This window comes from Topomyia yanbarensis, chromosome 2, assembly GCF_030247195.1.
Source record: "Topomyia yanbarensis strain Yona2022 chromosome 2, ASM3024719v1, whole genome shotgun sequence".
Classification (NCBI taxonomy): domain Eukaryota; kingdom Metazoa; phylum Arthropoda; class Insecta; order Diptera; family Culicidae; genus Topomyia; species Topomyia yanbarensis.
Window position 1 is genome coordinate 318,261,677 of NC_080671.1, and position 16,633 is coordinate 318,278,309.

Genomic DNA, 16,633 nt, shown 5'->3' on the forward strand with positions numbered 1-16,633 from the left:
GCGCACCTATCGGCACTACCACATTCGGAGTTCACGTTTGTTTTGATTACGTCGCGGTGGATATTTTGCGGCAGTTTTGTTTTGGTTACCATCTTCTGGTGGATGGTAAATAATGCCGTAAGCATGTGGTGGTGACGACCGACAATTTTAATTACTTTCAAGCTTGGATAATATATTCCCACACCCATTCATCATTGGTGCGGATTGCATTGCAAAATTTTCCTATGCGTTTAGATTTGTTTACATACGCATTCCGGCGGTTTGTTGTTCATATGGATGTACGTATAGCGAAATGCAACTGCATGCAATTGAAACTCCGGACAGTTTGATCTCGTAATTTTCTCACACGCATCTGTGTATTCAGCTCAATATGGCAAAGGGTAATTAATAAACGGTTTGCTCTAAACATCAGGTGTTATGTAATGATGCACTTGTAATTGAATTATTACTAGATGACCTTATAGATATATGTAGGACTGTTCGATTTTTGACCAAATTATGGAACTCAACGATTCACTGATTCGTTAAACGCAATAACATTAAATTATCAGAATCATTTCAAACGTTGCCTGTTTGACGGTTGCACAGTAGACTGGTTCAATTTTTGACTTTTAGCACTACCAGGCTCTACTGATTCCTTTTATGGCCTTTAGTAATTGTGCACATTTTGGTACCGATCGGTTGTGTCTACGGATCCTACAAAAATTTCAAAGTTTATATGCAAATTGGTATGGAAAATCGGTTAACATTGAAAATAAATTCTTAAAAAATCACCTCATCAATCAATTCATGAGAACCCTATATATTCTTCTACTGAACACATTCGTGGAACATTATAAGTTTGTGAAAATTCGCGGAGAAAAGTTATTAACTAGAGAAGTAGCATGACTTCAAAACAAGTGGATTTTATTATAAATAATAGCAACCCTGCTTGATTTTTTTAATCGATTTTCCATACTAATTTCCATATAAACTTTAAAATTTTTGGAGGGTCCGTAGACACAACCGATCGGTACCAAAATTTGCACAATTACTAAGGGCAAGGAAATCAGTAGAGCCTGGTGGAGCTAAAAGTCAAAAATTGAACCAGTTTATTGCACAGTATGTATCTTTAACATTTATGTCTAGATGAGATCTGTGCTAAGCACTTTAGTGGCCTAACATAGAAAAAAATAATTTGCTCTGTTTCTCGTTTTTAGATGATTAGTCAACGCTTCTGATATATTTGTGGATACCTAGTTACGATCTTGGTGACAATTGTTAACACTTTTTCTGACGAGAGGTTCCTTGTATATCGGACCTATTCCATGTTTGCTTTTGCTTTCAAAATTTGACTAAAGACCTGCGCAATGCGGGAAAGACGGACACCTACGTTGGGTATGATGGACAATTTTATGTATTTATTATAGTTTATATTTAGTATTAATTTTAATATATTCGTAGTGCAGTTTGACATAGCGGATTTCATTGAACATGTCGTTAATTTTAAACTTTCAGTAGGATTTAGATTAAGTTGCTTACAGACAAAAGTAAGTACTTAAACGCCGTCTCCAACAATGGGGTGTACATCTTACTCGCAATGAACACTTTTTAAGTAAATTGACCTAACCCTTAAAAGGCAAGCTAAAATTGTGACTTCAAGAAACCGCGCTCCTAAGACTCAATGAAATCAAAAGACTCTTTTTTATTGATTTGTCACTGAGAGAATCGAAAGCCCGAAAGCGCTCGATCATTTATACTTCAAATTCCAAGTTTATTAAAACTAGAGAATTGTAAATAGCCGTGTCTCTGAGACTCCTTGCCTTTTGAGGGTTAAGTAGTTTTCTACAACTCAAAATTATATCCTCAGTCGCATCGCTTGCTTGAAATGAATCTTGGCTAAATATCTACGCACCACCCAATCCATGGTACTTATGGGAGTATACTGAGTCGGGCCTTCCGTTAAGTAAGTACCACATCAACACTTCCTTTGTAATATCCCAAGTTGCAGTAAAGATTGTCGTGGCTCACATTGGTTGCTCTCAGACGAAGTTCTCACTTGGGCTCGTACAATTGTTATTCCCAAACATTGTTTCTTGTCTGTAGTCTGTGTAAAAATGAGAGTCATCAATCTGCAATTCTTTTCAGGTATTTCTGATTCTTGGGCATTTGCTTATAGAATTTTGACAACCGAATCGATTAAATGGGCGATTAAAAGTTTTGCTCCGTATAAGTTTCCGGGAAAAGATGCAATCATTTCAGTTTTACTTCAAAGAGGATATGAACTGTAGATGGGCGAGTGAATCGCGAATCGATCAAAAGAATCGATTCTTGAAAAAAGTGAATGAGAAAAACTCTCGAAAGAGAACTGCGGAGAGAAAAACAGCATTTTTGGCAACATATGTTCCGGCATTGTATGGCAACACGTCCCATGTTATAAGGATAGGCAATGTTCGATTGGATTCGTTTTTTGGCAACTGAATTCGGATCCAATCGATCCAACATGGAGTCTCCGTAGTTCTCTTTCTGGAGTTTTTCTAAAGTGAATGAGCCACGATTCTTTTTTTTAAAAAAAAATAAAGGGTTCTGTAAAAGACACAACCACAGCTGCCTTAAAAATGCAGCATGATTAACGAACACCATGCGCGAATTTATGTCATCGCATCAACACCCTCGATCTTTTATCAACTTTTCAATGCAGATGGAAGACCGAGCTTTTGTACGATAAATAAAAATCTTTTCATTATTTTTTTTGGGCGTAGTTTTTGCTTAGTGGCAGAGTTGCCACATTCACTGATTTTCTTGATGGTTTTGCGAAAACCTTCGGATTATAATTAGTGTTGGGCGATACGATATCGATACAAGGAATATCGATACTTTAGGGCCAGAAAATCGAGATTTTAAATCGATATTCATCGGGTCGATATTTTGTGGTATCGATACTGCTGTCCCGATATTTTTTTCGATACTGTCATTATAACGAAAAGGAACAATTAGCACAACTATTTAAACACAAAAAATTCAAATTCTGTCAAAAATGTTGCCAGATTCTTATTTTTTCCTTCAATGCCCTTGTTCCGCTGGAATATTACCAATACTCGAAAATTAGTTATGCTTTGTATAAATACAGGGTATTTTGAGGACAAAAAAATTGTCACGGAAAAATTGAATTTTCATGTTCATTATTATTAACCGATGTTCAATCTTGTGGAATCTAAGCACATCTATAAACTTGGGTTTATTTATGGGATTTATGATTTTTGCAATCTGTTGTAGAATGGATCAAACTCAAACTAGTATTACGACTAATTTTGTGGCTTGGAACTCCGTGTAACTTTTTTGGGCTTCGAGTTCGAAGTGTTGAAAAATAAATCAGAATGAGTATGCTTTTTATTTTTATCCAAAGTACAGTCGTGATTCGCTGGTTGGACACTTTTTAACTGAACCGCTTTTTAGTTGGACCTCAGAGCGAGCAAGGGCGCTATAACCCTGGCTCATTAGTCAGGGCAGGGCTAAATACCTCTGTCCCATCCCAGGAACCTAGGACCAAAGGAGTGATATTAACCCTCTTAGCAAAGTCACTCCCAACGATTTATCAAACCCCCATCAAATTGAAACGGTTGTGTGCGGTTGTCCACGTTTCTTCCTTATTCTAGGTTCAAAATAACCCGTCGATTAAATTATGCATTGAATGAATAATTTGATTGCCGTATAATTTTGAGTCATCTTTATTTTATACGCTGCACAGTTGGCCTGGCCGCTTTAATGCTTGTGTCATATTCAATATGTGCCACAAACATTAATAATGACAAGAAAAATTGTGGACGAACGTCTGCAATTTTCCAGGCTCCCTACATGTATTGGCTGTGTATGTGTAGACTAGACTAGAACCGCTTTTTAGTTGAACCTCCGCTAGTTGGACCATTGTCCAACTAAAAAGCATCTGAATGTCAACATCTCGTGTCAAATTTACTTTGACAATCACTCTGACAATATTTAGATATGTGAACTGATGCATTTACACTGCCAACATCTCTTTTGTAGAGTTTTTGACATTTGTCAGTCGGTCCAACTAGCGAATCTAATTCGTTAGTTGGACAAGGCTGTGGCCCAACCAGCGAATCACGACTGTAGAACGATTTCCCCGGATGTTTCCTTCGGCGTTTTTTCTTCTGAATGCTAGCTCAAATTAGTAAGTGCAAATCCCAATTCCGAAATCCGATAAGACGAGACAAAATAAAATATAATAAAAAATATGGATTTTAAAATCGATACCGAGATTATCGATAATTTATTCTCGATACTTCTAGTGTATCGATATTTTAGTTTTACAAATATCGATATGCCAGTATCGATACTTTTTAACATATTGCCCAATACTAATTATAATTCACTGGTAAAGGTACAGAATTAACAAGCGAAAACATAAGAAAAGTTAATAAAACGAATCTTCTAATTCAATTCTTTTTCCATTATGTATTCGTCCTAATAAGGACGGTTCGCTGATAACTGTGTTTTGTGATACGGGACGAAAATCCTTTGAAACGATTCTAACCTTCCGGCAATTTGCTTCTGCTGCGCACACACAGGCGAACATTCCCTTTTTGCAGCTCATGTCAAATGAGCACTTTTTGAAACAAGGCAATCTCTTTTATCAACTTTTCGGTGCAGATGGGAGACTTTTTGTACGATAAAAGAAAATATTTTCATCATTCTTTTTGGTGTGCTTTCGTTTAGTGACAGGGTTGCCACATTCATTGATTTTCTTGAAGGTTTTGCAAAAACCTTCGGGTTTGCAAATTTAAATTAATTTGAAGAATGTTTGCTTATATTATGATGGTAAAGGTACAGAATTAACAAGCGTAAAGTTAATACAAGGTAATAAATAGAATTTTCTGATTTAATTCGTTTTCCATTATGTATTCGTCGTAATAAGGTTTGCTAATTAGTTTGAGACGAGAATCCTATGAAACGATGTGAGTCTTGCCTGCACGACTCATACTCACGGTATTAACTAGCTATTCGCCATCTCACTTCTGTTCCGCCATCGTCGCTTGGAACTGCGAGCAAAATCATTCCAGTATACACAGACAAACACTGCCCTTCAGTGGCTCGTGTCAAATAAAAAATGTAACAGCTATCCTACCAGCAACAGTAGCGATAATCTAACTCGTTCTGCCAGCAGAATAAGGACTCGGTCAGAAACATTTCTTTTATATCAAGCGATGAAATGTGTAGGACGCTTATGAGTGTCGAGGTGAGGTCTCTGTTAGGGAAAGTCTTGCGTAGATTTGTGGAAATTTTATGTTTTCCCTATTCTTTTTGCAGATTCACGAATTTTTCAATAGTGTGCTAATAAAATACATAGATATATTTGATAACAATTTTTGCTTGCAATTTTCTGTATCGAATCATGAAAAACCATCAACAGTTAACAAAACGTAAGCGAAAATCTTGTCTGTTTTCTTACATTTTCACAATGTTTTTACAATAATACGAATTTTTCAATAATTGAAATACCAATTTAAAGTTGGAATCAGTTTTTTAGATTAATAATTCAATTTTAATTTTTTATGAATCGCTTGTTATTAAAATGACAAAAACTCATCAACAATTAGCAGCGCTACAGTCGTTTAAGATTAAGCCACATTTTCGTGACGCGGATCGAATTTTAAATTTTAGTTTTACACCTAGCCCCAGCCCCATATGGTAGAGTAAAGCATTTTCAATGTTAAAATCTTTTGTATCGTAACTCGTTTGAGGCTGAAGTTTATTAAGTTCTAATAAGTTACGAAAAGATTAGATGCTCCTCTTTTTGAATTTTAGGATTGTTAAAACAAATTTCAAAATGTTGTCGATGAACACCTGGACTACGATTTATTTTATTAGGAATCTTTCATGAACTGCGTAACTCTTTGTAGCTAGGGGGTGGAGGATATGAGAACATGTTACATATGGGGGAGGGAGAGTAAGCTAGAACGTGACGTTACATGTTTTTACTGAATGAAAGATATTAAAATAAAACTGATGCATTGCGTACTATGAGGGGGGGGGGGGGGGTGGTGATGAAATGTGACAACTTGTGAGATAGCGAAAGGAAATAAATACTTAGAAATTCTTGTGTTACGTTATTTATGAATGGTTCATTATTGTGCCATAACGCCTTTATTCGGTTACTGTTAAATGTTTATCTATAAAGGAAAAAAAACTTCGACTTAAATCATTTCCAATTTGTGTAAATAGCACAGTAGTCGCTTAAAATGGCACAATATTATAATTTACAGTGATCATTATTAACAAATAATGTTACGCATAATATTGCACTGCACTGAATAACTGGTAGATGATACAATATAATAGCAATAGTAAAAAATGAGGCTTTTACTAGCATTCTCGCTTTGATTTGCAATAAAATGGTCTCAAGAATCCTCGCATAGCACCGCTAATATGTAAGTGATTCCAAAAGCACGAAGATAACGCATGGACCGCACTAGTACGGAACAACTCCCACAGGTGTAATGCAAAGAAACAATGTAAAGGGTGTTTTGTTTTGCATATGAGGGTTATCCGACAAAACCTGTTTTGTTTTACTGATGTTTTTCTTGTCTCTTTTTAGAGAAAAACTGTTCGAGTTCCGACTGTTACCAGTCCTACCGAATTCGGGACTCGTAAAACCATGCTCTTAATAATTTATCTAACAACGAACGATCACTGACTTAACTATTATGTAGTTGGAGCATGAATTGTAATGGTGTGCAAAAAAGAGGACATGTAATAAACACAGTGTTTTCGTAAAAAAAAATTATGTGGAGGGATGGAAATTAATTCGGGGAATCAAAATACCTTACGTGGAGTAATAATTGCTATTTTCACAGCACTTAGATTATTGGAAAACTGATGACTGAAATTTTACACAAAATGCATAAACTGTATAATTTATGTTGAATAGTACTTTCAATATTTCCACAAATCCTTAAAGTTAGTTTTGATTTGAATTTTCTTTTCCGCAGATGATAACTGAGTAATTTCTGCAAAAAATGTACGAAACGCGACGATCTCTAATCGAAAACACCCATAGCCATTCGAAAACTTTTTGGGTAATATCATCAACCGACAAGGGTGATAATTTTCTCACCTCCCATCGATGCTTTTCGATTATACTATTGGGTTGCAGGCATTTTTGAAATCCCTTCAAAAAACAACAACTACCCCTGTGTTGGTACCAGTCACAGCATCATAAACTTGAACAGTTACATAAAAGTTGTTTGCCATCGAGTGGCAGGTTTACTAAACTCTCGCTTTCCGCGTGATGTTTTTTTTCGTTTATCTTTCGACCGCGTTGAAGCCGTTGCCTGAAGGGTTTATAATCCCGCCTAACGATGTTTGGTATAACGACAAACCGGATGGGAATTTAAAAAAAAATGAATAATTTATCTGGTCTAGAACCAGTTCGGAAAGCAATGCAACAAATAGTTCAGTTTTACTCATCATTAGCCGCCCTGGTTAGTAAGCTATTGTTGGTCACCTAGGACCCATACGCTACTGGCCAGAAATTCTTTTTGATAAGTTAGAACGATTTAGATAGTAGATTAATCGCACGAGAGTATAATACGGTGTATTGTGGCTTTCATGCATACTTAACAAAAAATCACCTCCGTTAAAGGGTTTATCGCAGATAATACCGAGATAGAATGATTCTTCGGATTATAGACATTACTACTAAATATGTTGGTTGAAAAATGCGTACAGCGCAGACATACCAACGGAATTACCTCTCGGGTAGCACATTGATAAGGTATAGAAGGTTGCGTTCAACCTTGACCTTGCGATTTTGATTCTACAAAAGTTGTTTTTCATTATCAAGGCTACGATGAAAAATAAATTGTGAATGTTTCCAGGGTCAAAAGATCATCGGTATTACGATGTGCACTGAATGTACACTCGAATGAATGTTTCAGATCTTATTAAATGTTTGCATTTATTTGGTTACTCTTTCCAAGCAAGATATTTTGTGTGTATCTCAAGAAAGTAACGTGAAACTACTGCAGTTTTCTCTGCTCTTCACTGTAATTATTAAGTCTTCTTACCAGGATACCATATACCGTCATCGGGGGTTACTTTACGCCAAAAAATAGAACGTTGTATACATTACACTCAAGAACTACGATCACGCAACTTCAAATTTGAAACCTCCAAAGTCTGTGAAAAGAACTTTTGGAAAATCAAGATTGAACATGAGATTTAAAGAACATCAGATCGTTTCGTGGTCTTCCAGACCTTGTTTCTTTGTTAAATTTCCTATGAAAACCATTTGTCGGTTTATTTTTAGGATGGACGACTCCTAGAGCAATTGTTTTATGAAAGTCAATGTCCCCATACCAAATCCCATGTAAACTTTAAAGCGTAGTCACAAAAATATAGTTTAACTGATCGAGCTTAGAATTTGCACAATTGTTCTAGAACCCGAAAGGTATCCAAAAAGTTGCTCGGAGCAGGAATCTGTTTTTTGTCCCACCCTAATGAGCATGAGTATGATGACCATACAATTCGTAGTTGATACTCCGTGATTGACCAGAACAAGCAAAATTGCACATAGAACCAAGGCATGGGGCTTGGGAGTAGCTATCCATCCTCGATGTGCACGTTTCGAGAGTTCTGTAGTTTGAAATGACAGTCATAGGGGAAGGGAAGCAATGTTAGTGTAATAAACGTTGTAATGGAGAGCGAGAATAGCTCTGCATCTCCACGTTTGCCACGGGAAGGACTTTGGTTGATAGGGTTGGGTAAAGAATTACACAAATCTGGATTCACCTTGATAAGTGATACGATCTATGCAACTCCCAGAAGTGTTATCATGTGTTTATTGCTCTGGGCAGCCGGCTGCTGAGAATTTATGATAGATTTATCGTTTGTTGAATTAAAGTGAACAATTTTATTATTCCTTGTTTCTTGATTCGGACGAAGCACGATATTCCGAAAAACAATACAATACAATATAAAGCGATTACTTTTAGTGTCTGTAGACATTTGTCGATATACCTATGTTAAGGTTTCGTAATAAAATCATAATTTAAACTAGTATATTCATTTTTTTTTCTCCGCGGACGATTGATTCTCATGTAATAATTATTCGCGCGTATTGTTATGCTATCTGAGGCTCATTTTAAGCGGTAAAAAATAAGCACTGCCGAAATACCTGAAACGATTAAATTTGTATGTGGAATATACGGTGCGCGTTTTTTGCACTAATTACTAAAGTAAGATGGGAGACAATAAGAACGAAAAACCAACTTGTCACCTTTTGCGTCATTCATCTAGCTGTATTTTTATACACGTAAAGAAATATAATTAACATTGTCAATTCTCAACCCTCATACATAATTCAATAGTAATCATTCACTCAGATAATACCATGCGTATTCCCTATGCGCATGAAATATCCAGTGGATTAGTTGCCTAGTTGGTCAAATAAACACTAAACAAACAAATAAATTAGTTTGCACGGTCTAAAGAAATGTCAACCGGCGGATAAGTATTCCCTTCCAATGCCATCAAATTAAAAAAAAACATTTAAAATTACATGCGACAAAATATGTGTATTTCTGAATTTAACAAAATGAAGATGATTGAAATAAGATCGGTTAAAATTAGTTACATAACCGAGGTGGTTCATTTTCAAAGATAGCACTGTCGATAATCATTTTATAAAAATAGACATAAAGGGGCGAACACGAAAACAGCTGATCACTGCCTGTATTCGTTTCGGCATGTCTTGTTTCACTGTAGGAAAGAAACAGGGTATAGAAACAATGTTTACACGCTGTTTGATGAAATATAACACAAGTAACACTCCCGGCAGTCGACTGTCCCGAGTTGAAGTTGCATTTTAAGCAAACTGAGAATTTCCGCATTACTTAACAAACGATAAATCTATAATACATTCTCGGCAGCCGACTGCCTAGAGAGATAATCACGTAATAAGATTTCGGAAAGTTTTGTAGATTGTATCACTAATTAAGGCCAGGTTGCTCCAACATAGAAGTTTTTTTTAAATACCATTTATTATTACAAATATATTTTATTTTAAAATTTTTACAGATAAAAGTACATATATTAAACTACTTAACAACATTTTTTAATTATGGCGGCTCTGTAAACAGCTGCTCAATCACGTCTGATTTGTTGGTGAGTGGCATCATTTCTTGGAAACGAATCATCTGAAAGCAAAAAGCAAAACAGTTCTATATTCATTATCAAATTGGCTCTTGTCGGTACTACAATGAAACATTTCCACCGAGAAAAAACAAAAAGGCGCTTTTTAATTTTTTAAGTTAAAGAAAAGGTCGAAAATTAAAAGGTGCGCCATTTTGTTTTTCTTGGTGGAAATGTTTCATTGTAGTATTGACCAGAGCCAATTCGATACAGAATATGAAACTGTTTTGCTGTTTGCTTTCAGAAGATTCGTGTCCAAGAAATGATGGCATCAACAAATCAGACGAGTTTGAGCCGCTGTTTTCAGAACCACCATAATAAAAATAAATAAAAAACATTGTTTTCAAGTAGTTTTATATATGTAATTTTTCTGTAAAAAGTTTGATTTTGAAATATTTTTGGAACAATCAATGGAATTTAAAAAAACACGTTTTTGGAGGAATCTGGCATTAAAGGGAATCCGAACTTGTGTAACTATTTGCTACATCACACTAATAAAAACTTTTTCTCGTGGCCAACGTGGTCTTTCAAAGGCATATACCACTCCATATCACATTTGTTGTCACACTAACATTTCTTTCCACCCCCGATGACTGTAAGGGCGTGACTGGCGCCGTTATTGCCATTGCAAAATAAAGAATTCTCGAAACGTGCAATGTCGCTTGTTCTGCTCAATCGCAGTAACTACGAATTGTATGATCATTTTGGTTTTATCTTCACAACATAACATTGAAGTAACCTATGTTATGAATATGTTGATTCCCTCCATATTAACGCATTATTGCCCAACTTATTTTTCACACGCAGCACAAATTGAGTTTTCCGATTGGAAAAAAATGATGTGGTCATTCCAGTGAAATGTATTTCCTACTAAGAGTAGCTGATATAATAAGGAACAACCAGTGAAAATTTCAGATTGATCGATTAATTAATTCCTGAGATATCGTGGTCGCCGCGAATGAACTTTTCAACAAAATACAATTCCGAGATAATCGAGTTTTACTGTCGCTGCAGCGAGTCAACGGTCTAGCGTATCAAACACCACGCACCGCCTACGAGTGGTCAATGGGTAGCGGTCTATGAATCGCTGTAACTCAAGTTTTAGTATTCCGATCTTAATGAAATTTTGAGAAAATTTTCCTCAGCGTATACAGTTTGAGAATATCTAGTTCACAAAAATTCGATTTTTTTTCATCATGACAAAAATGTTAAGGGGTTTTAAGGGAAAATTGTATACAAACAAAACATAAACACCGGTTTAACCACTCTAACTTCTCTAAACGTATTCTGTAAGAGTATATGAACAATATTAACTCATTGATAATACCTGTTCTGCGTTATTCCTTAAGTAATAGGAGTTATTCTTAGCACCTACTATATATAGTAGGTTGGGCAATAATGGGTTAATATACTGAGAAACACGGAATTGTTTCCCGAAGTCATGAATAAAGTACTATGAGTTCTGGAGCAATCCCAACGAATTCTGGCACAATCCCGTTTTTATCATTTATAAATCACATGTTTTATATTTATGTTCAATTTTCCTTCCTTAAAGTCTCCATAATGCTTTAATTCGTGGAGATTTTGAGGAAAATTTAAATTAATTTTTTACTTTGTTAATAATTCTATGATATACTTCATAAAAATATACAATTTCTTGCATGCTGTTGAATGCTATTATTAGAAGAATAATTTAACAAAACTCAGAATATTAGTCATGGTTTCTGAAATAATTCATGATTCCTGTCATGATTTACCATTCGTGCTCGTGAAATTATACACAAAATCATTTAATATTATTATTGAATTCGCGAATTGGTTCATGATATCTAGTAATTGGTCCAAACTTCGTGCTCGTGAAATTGGTCACAAAATCATAAAACTTTATTAATGATATCGTGAATTCGTTCAACAGCAGGTCCAACAATCAAATATCGCGATAATGTACATATAAATTACAAAAAATGTGACTAAAGCCCTGAAATCATCTTTATTCTAAGAGCAAAATCCGATAGTAAACTCATGAAAATAAGTCACGATACCGAGAATGAGAGTGAGAAATGGCTGACAGAACAAAACTATCGAAAGGAAAAGGAGGTAAATCTTTCTACATTGGCTGAGAGTGACATTCCAAAGGCTACCTTTTTGATTTGATAGGTTCACGACAAACCATAAACCTAAGTGGAGACGTCTTGGTACTTTAAATGACATCATGGCTGATTTGTGCGGCGCGAAAGGAACCAATACGCATTAAAAAGTAGCCTTGTATCTGCTTTAGATCTGCATATTGAGTAGTCCTTTGGAGCCGGTAAACCGTATATACTGATTTAATGCTCATATAATGCCAGAAGGGGTGAAATATTGTGCTATTTAAATGCAGGGATTGACTGCACGTTTTCTGCATTTTTAAAGCCTTTAAATAGCAGCAATGTAAAACTGCCACATTTGAAAGGCTATTATCGGCTGTTAGACAACTTTGTCATTTTCTGCAATATTTGAAACGCTTTCTTAAGTTTTCTTTTCGGTATGATCAACAAAAGGGAGGGAAATTTAAATACTGTTGTAAACTGTAATTGACTTCTTTCTAATGATATGTGATTAATATTCTAACTATGTCGGAATTTGGCTCTCGCAAGATATGAATAAGGTTTTACAAAAAGTACCCTTAGTAAGACTAGAACAGAGTTACCTTGTGTCGTCATTCATGGGCAAGTGTGCTGGTTTTGCTGACTAGGTTATATGGCATATGTTTGAATGCAATGAAACTTGCTAAATATGATTCATAAGAGAAAATGTATTACGAATAAACCTACAGCATAATATTAAAATGATATTGGCTTTATATTTGCTCTATAATAGCACCAAAACCATATTTTCATGACCCTTGGAGCATGTCTGTATACGTATATAAGGCAGCCACTAATGGTGCATTTCGGCTGCGCATTCATACATTTACGATGCTAATGTAGAGCTTGATTGAAATTGACTGGAGATTTTCGAATCGGTTAATATAACCTTTAGCGTAACAAACAAACAGCAATAGACGGTTTTTACAGCGTATCATAGTAGCATAGTATCTTTTTAACGGACTGTTTATGTTGAATGTAATGTACGGAGATTATGAGGGAGAATTTTTCAAACGATTGCTACACCGCAAGACCTCAGTCTCAGTTTTACACTTAGGGTAAAAAGGTATAATACGCCTCACCGGGGCAAAATGCCCCTCTTCGATTTCCAGAATTCCTGAATTATCTAAAAAATAAAAATGACTGATAGGGGAGCCCGGGGCTAGTTGGCGGTTGGGGTAAGTTGGCGGAATCCGCTTTTCTCCGTTTCTATTTGACATAAAGCGCTCTCTCTCTCTCTCTCTCTCTCTCTCTCTCTCTCGTTGTGAACCTCAAGTAATGTGAAACGCATAATCCATTGTGTTTTTGTTGTTAAACATTTTGTTTTGTAGAAGCTGTGGGTGATATTGTGTTTTTGAGCATACTTTGTAAATTTTCTTAATTTTAAACATTTTGTGTTATTTAAGGTGGTTTTCAATATATTCCCCGAATGATTACATTTTTCGATAGTGCGTGAAAAGAGCTTTCAGTATCCGTATAGATATTACACCTATCCATACACAAAAGTAATTTTTTTAATCCTTTTTTATAAAAAGTGCGGTTGGGGTAAGTTGGCGGTACTATTTACGGTGCAAAAATAATCATCAAATATTTTCATTTCTCGAATTCACTCCAAAGTAAGAGAAACTTTTTCTTGTGTCTGTCGTCAATGCAGGGGACAATTATTTCGACCAATTGCCTGAAGAATTTCGAAAATTTACTTTTGAATATGGAGTACGCGTCGAAGTGAAAATGACAGGGTATTGAGACTGAAATATAATGAAAAGTGTCGAATAATATACAATTTTATTGAAAAATCAATCGGCACATTTCATAAGGACCACTGATGTAATCGAATTTCCATTTGATTGCTTATTTTTTGGCATTTCGCCATCTTACACCACACATACCGCCAACTTACCCCGGGGCTGGGGTAAGTTAGCGGCTTTTCCGCGTCACATATTTTTTTCTCTAGAAACAAAGACAACGTATGAAACATTCTCCCCTAACAGTATCGTTTCATGAAATCAACGTACTAAGTTAGTTTGGTATTTTTAATATGTTGCAAAACAACAATATACACTAAAGTTTCAAAAGAGCTCTTTTGATGTAAGCTCCCACTTTTTCCAATAGCATTACAACCAATTAGAAACAGTCGGATTCGATAGAACTATTTCAAGTAGTTTACTAGAATATTATAGTTACTATCGTAGTTTTTAGCTTGGCTTAAAACTATGTGTGTGTGTAGAATTATTCATGTATTCACAACAGATCATCACCGGCCAAAACGCCCCATCCATTGTTGTGGGGCGTACTCACCGATTGCTGTGGGGCATACCGTCCTCTTATTGTGGGGCATATTACACTTTCACCGGGGGCATTTTGCCCTGGGTGAAAGAAAAAACTAGAATTTAGGCAACTTTGAAATATGTTTAATAGTACTTGTATCAGGATGTTTTTAATTAAAAATGAAACGGGTACTAATTTCTAACTAATATAACAATAATTTAGAGTAGTTAGTGAAAAGATCATAGTGTCGAATGGTGCAATATAGCTATTTTTGCTTAAGGGGGGCGTATTAGACCTGTTTACCCTAAAGTATCAAATCGTGTCGCTACTATGGTGTTTTAAATTTTTATTTTTCGAGTATTTCTATGCAGACTAAAAACTTTTTGACTGGGTTTACACGCGGTTTTGAATACGTATTCACCGCGGAAAGTGCGACTTCAGAAAAGTGGTTTATTTTTATGTTTCAAAAAGCTTATAACAGCACTGAAGTTGTTTTCAATTAAGCACTAAGTTCCCACATTACCGCGAGAAAAATGTCATTTCCTCACCAACTAGTTGGCTCTACACCTCACATCCATGTTTGGTCCAGTTATGTTCATTCGTTAGCTCTATACTGCATTTTATGCTCTTAAAACCACTGAATGCTATCAAATCGCCGTCGATGTGTAATTTTGTTCCAGCACATTTGCTTTGTCGAGTATCTGTCCCACCCTTCAGTTTGTTCACAAATCCGTAATAACATAGAACTAATTACATTAAACGACACTGGAAACTGTATTTGTAGAAAATCATGTAAACAAAATAACAATTTGAATCAAATTATCACGTGAGCGACGACTCCGCTGACTCGAAAAGTGAAATTGCGCGTGCGACAAATAAGGTTCGAATACAGCAATTTCCTTTGGCCCGCAGCTCGTGAGACCACATCTCGCCATCAACGTACGGGTGTAGGAAATGCAATTTTTCCTACCCCGGAAGGTGTGGTTACGACATGGCACGATGACAAAGGTGCTAGATACATTGGAACTACTTGGACAATCCCAACTGTTTTGTTTGGATTTTTCATTACCACGTGCAGACCCGAACAGTATCAACGCGCAATTGGATATCACATCGACAAAAACGAAATAATATGTTGGTTTGCCTTATGTACAAGTGTTCAGTATGGAAACGTCACGAACGGCGCAGCATAATGAGCATGCCTCTTTCTACCGAAGCGAAAACCTGTTTTAAACTCAGTGTCGGCACGGTTGAGAAAAGTAATATAAAACGCACAACAATAAACAAAAGAATTTAATTTAATATGTAGGTGTTACATAAAAAGTAGGTTACTCAAACTAGTAAGAATTCGCCGTGTTTTTTTATCATGGGATGTGAATGTTGAACCATATTGATTTGAACAGCCTGATCGATCCACTTTCGCGCTATATGAAATATTTTCATTATTAGGCTATACAGGAAGCTTCTGTTGCCACGAAACGATATCACGCTGGTCAATTTTAAAACGCTTCGAAGATTCATGAATTCATTCCTCGTGTTGACTGGAATTTTGTGTCATCCATGTATTTACACTAATGCTATTTGCATTCCTTGGTTTTGATTTGGCACTATTGATGTGACGGCAGATTTGATCAGAATTTCAATGATGTTTGGATTGAATAAAACACTACATGACCTATAATTTTACGAGCGTTCATGTGTAGAACCTGATGCGTCCCATAGCTCGTACGAATTGGGAGACACACCCAGTTGGATTTGTAGACGAATAGATATCCCAACTTATGCTCTTTTATGCTAACCTTAAATCGGTGGTTGGTTGGTCGTGAGTTATTGACAAAGAATCGTTGAAAACACGCGCGCTCGTGATGAAACTGCTGCACGCAATATATGCTTTGTATTCGGGAACAGGAACGTGACGGAACACGCGACGAACGAACGAAAGCCCTTGTTTACAGCCAGAATCGAATGCGACCGCTGTCGAAGAACGCGCTCAAAACACTGAACTGCGTGGCTGGAAGCAAGCATAGGGGGAGGTCGGCATTTGGATC

At 36.0% G+C, this 16,633-nt stretch overlaps 2 protein-coding genes across 2 annotated transcripts in view; one reads left to right on the forward strand and one right to left on the reverse strand.

The window, feature by feature from the left end:
- LOC131683712 (uncharacterized) overlaps positions 1-16,571 on the reverse strand; it is a 37,637-nt gene extending 21,066 nt beyond the window's left edge. Inside the window, exon 1 of the mRNA XM_058965947.1 lies at positions 16,385-16,571. The gene's annotated coding sequence lies outside the window, so the exon portion shown is untranslated. The remainder of the gene's footprint in view (positions 1-16,384) is intronic.
- LOC131683706 (kinesin-like protein KIF3A) overlaps positions 1-16,633 on the forward strand; it is an 80,309-nt gene that overhangs the window by 33,993 nt on the left and 29,683 nt on the right. The gene's annotated exons all lie outside the window — the stretch shown is intronic.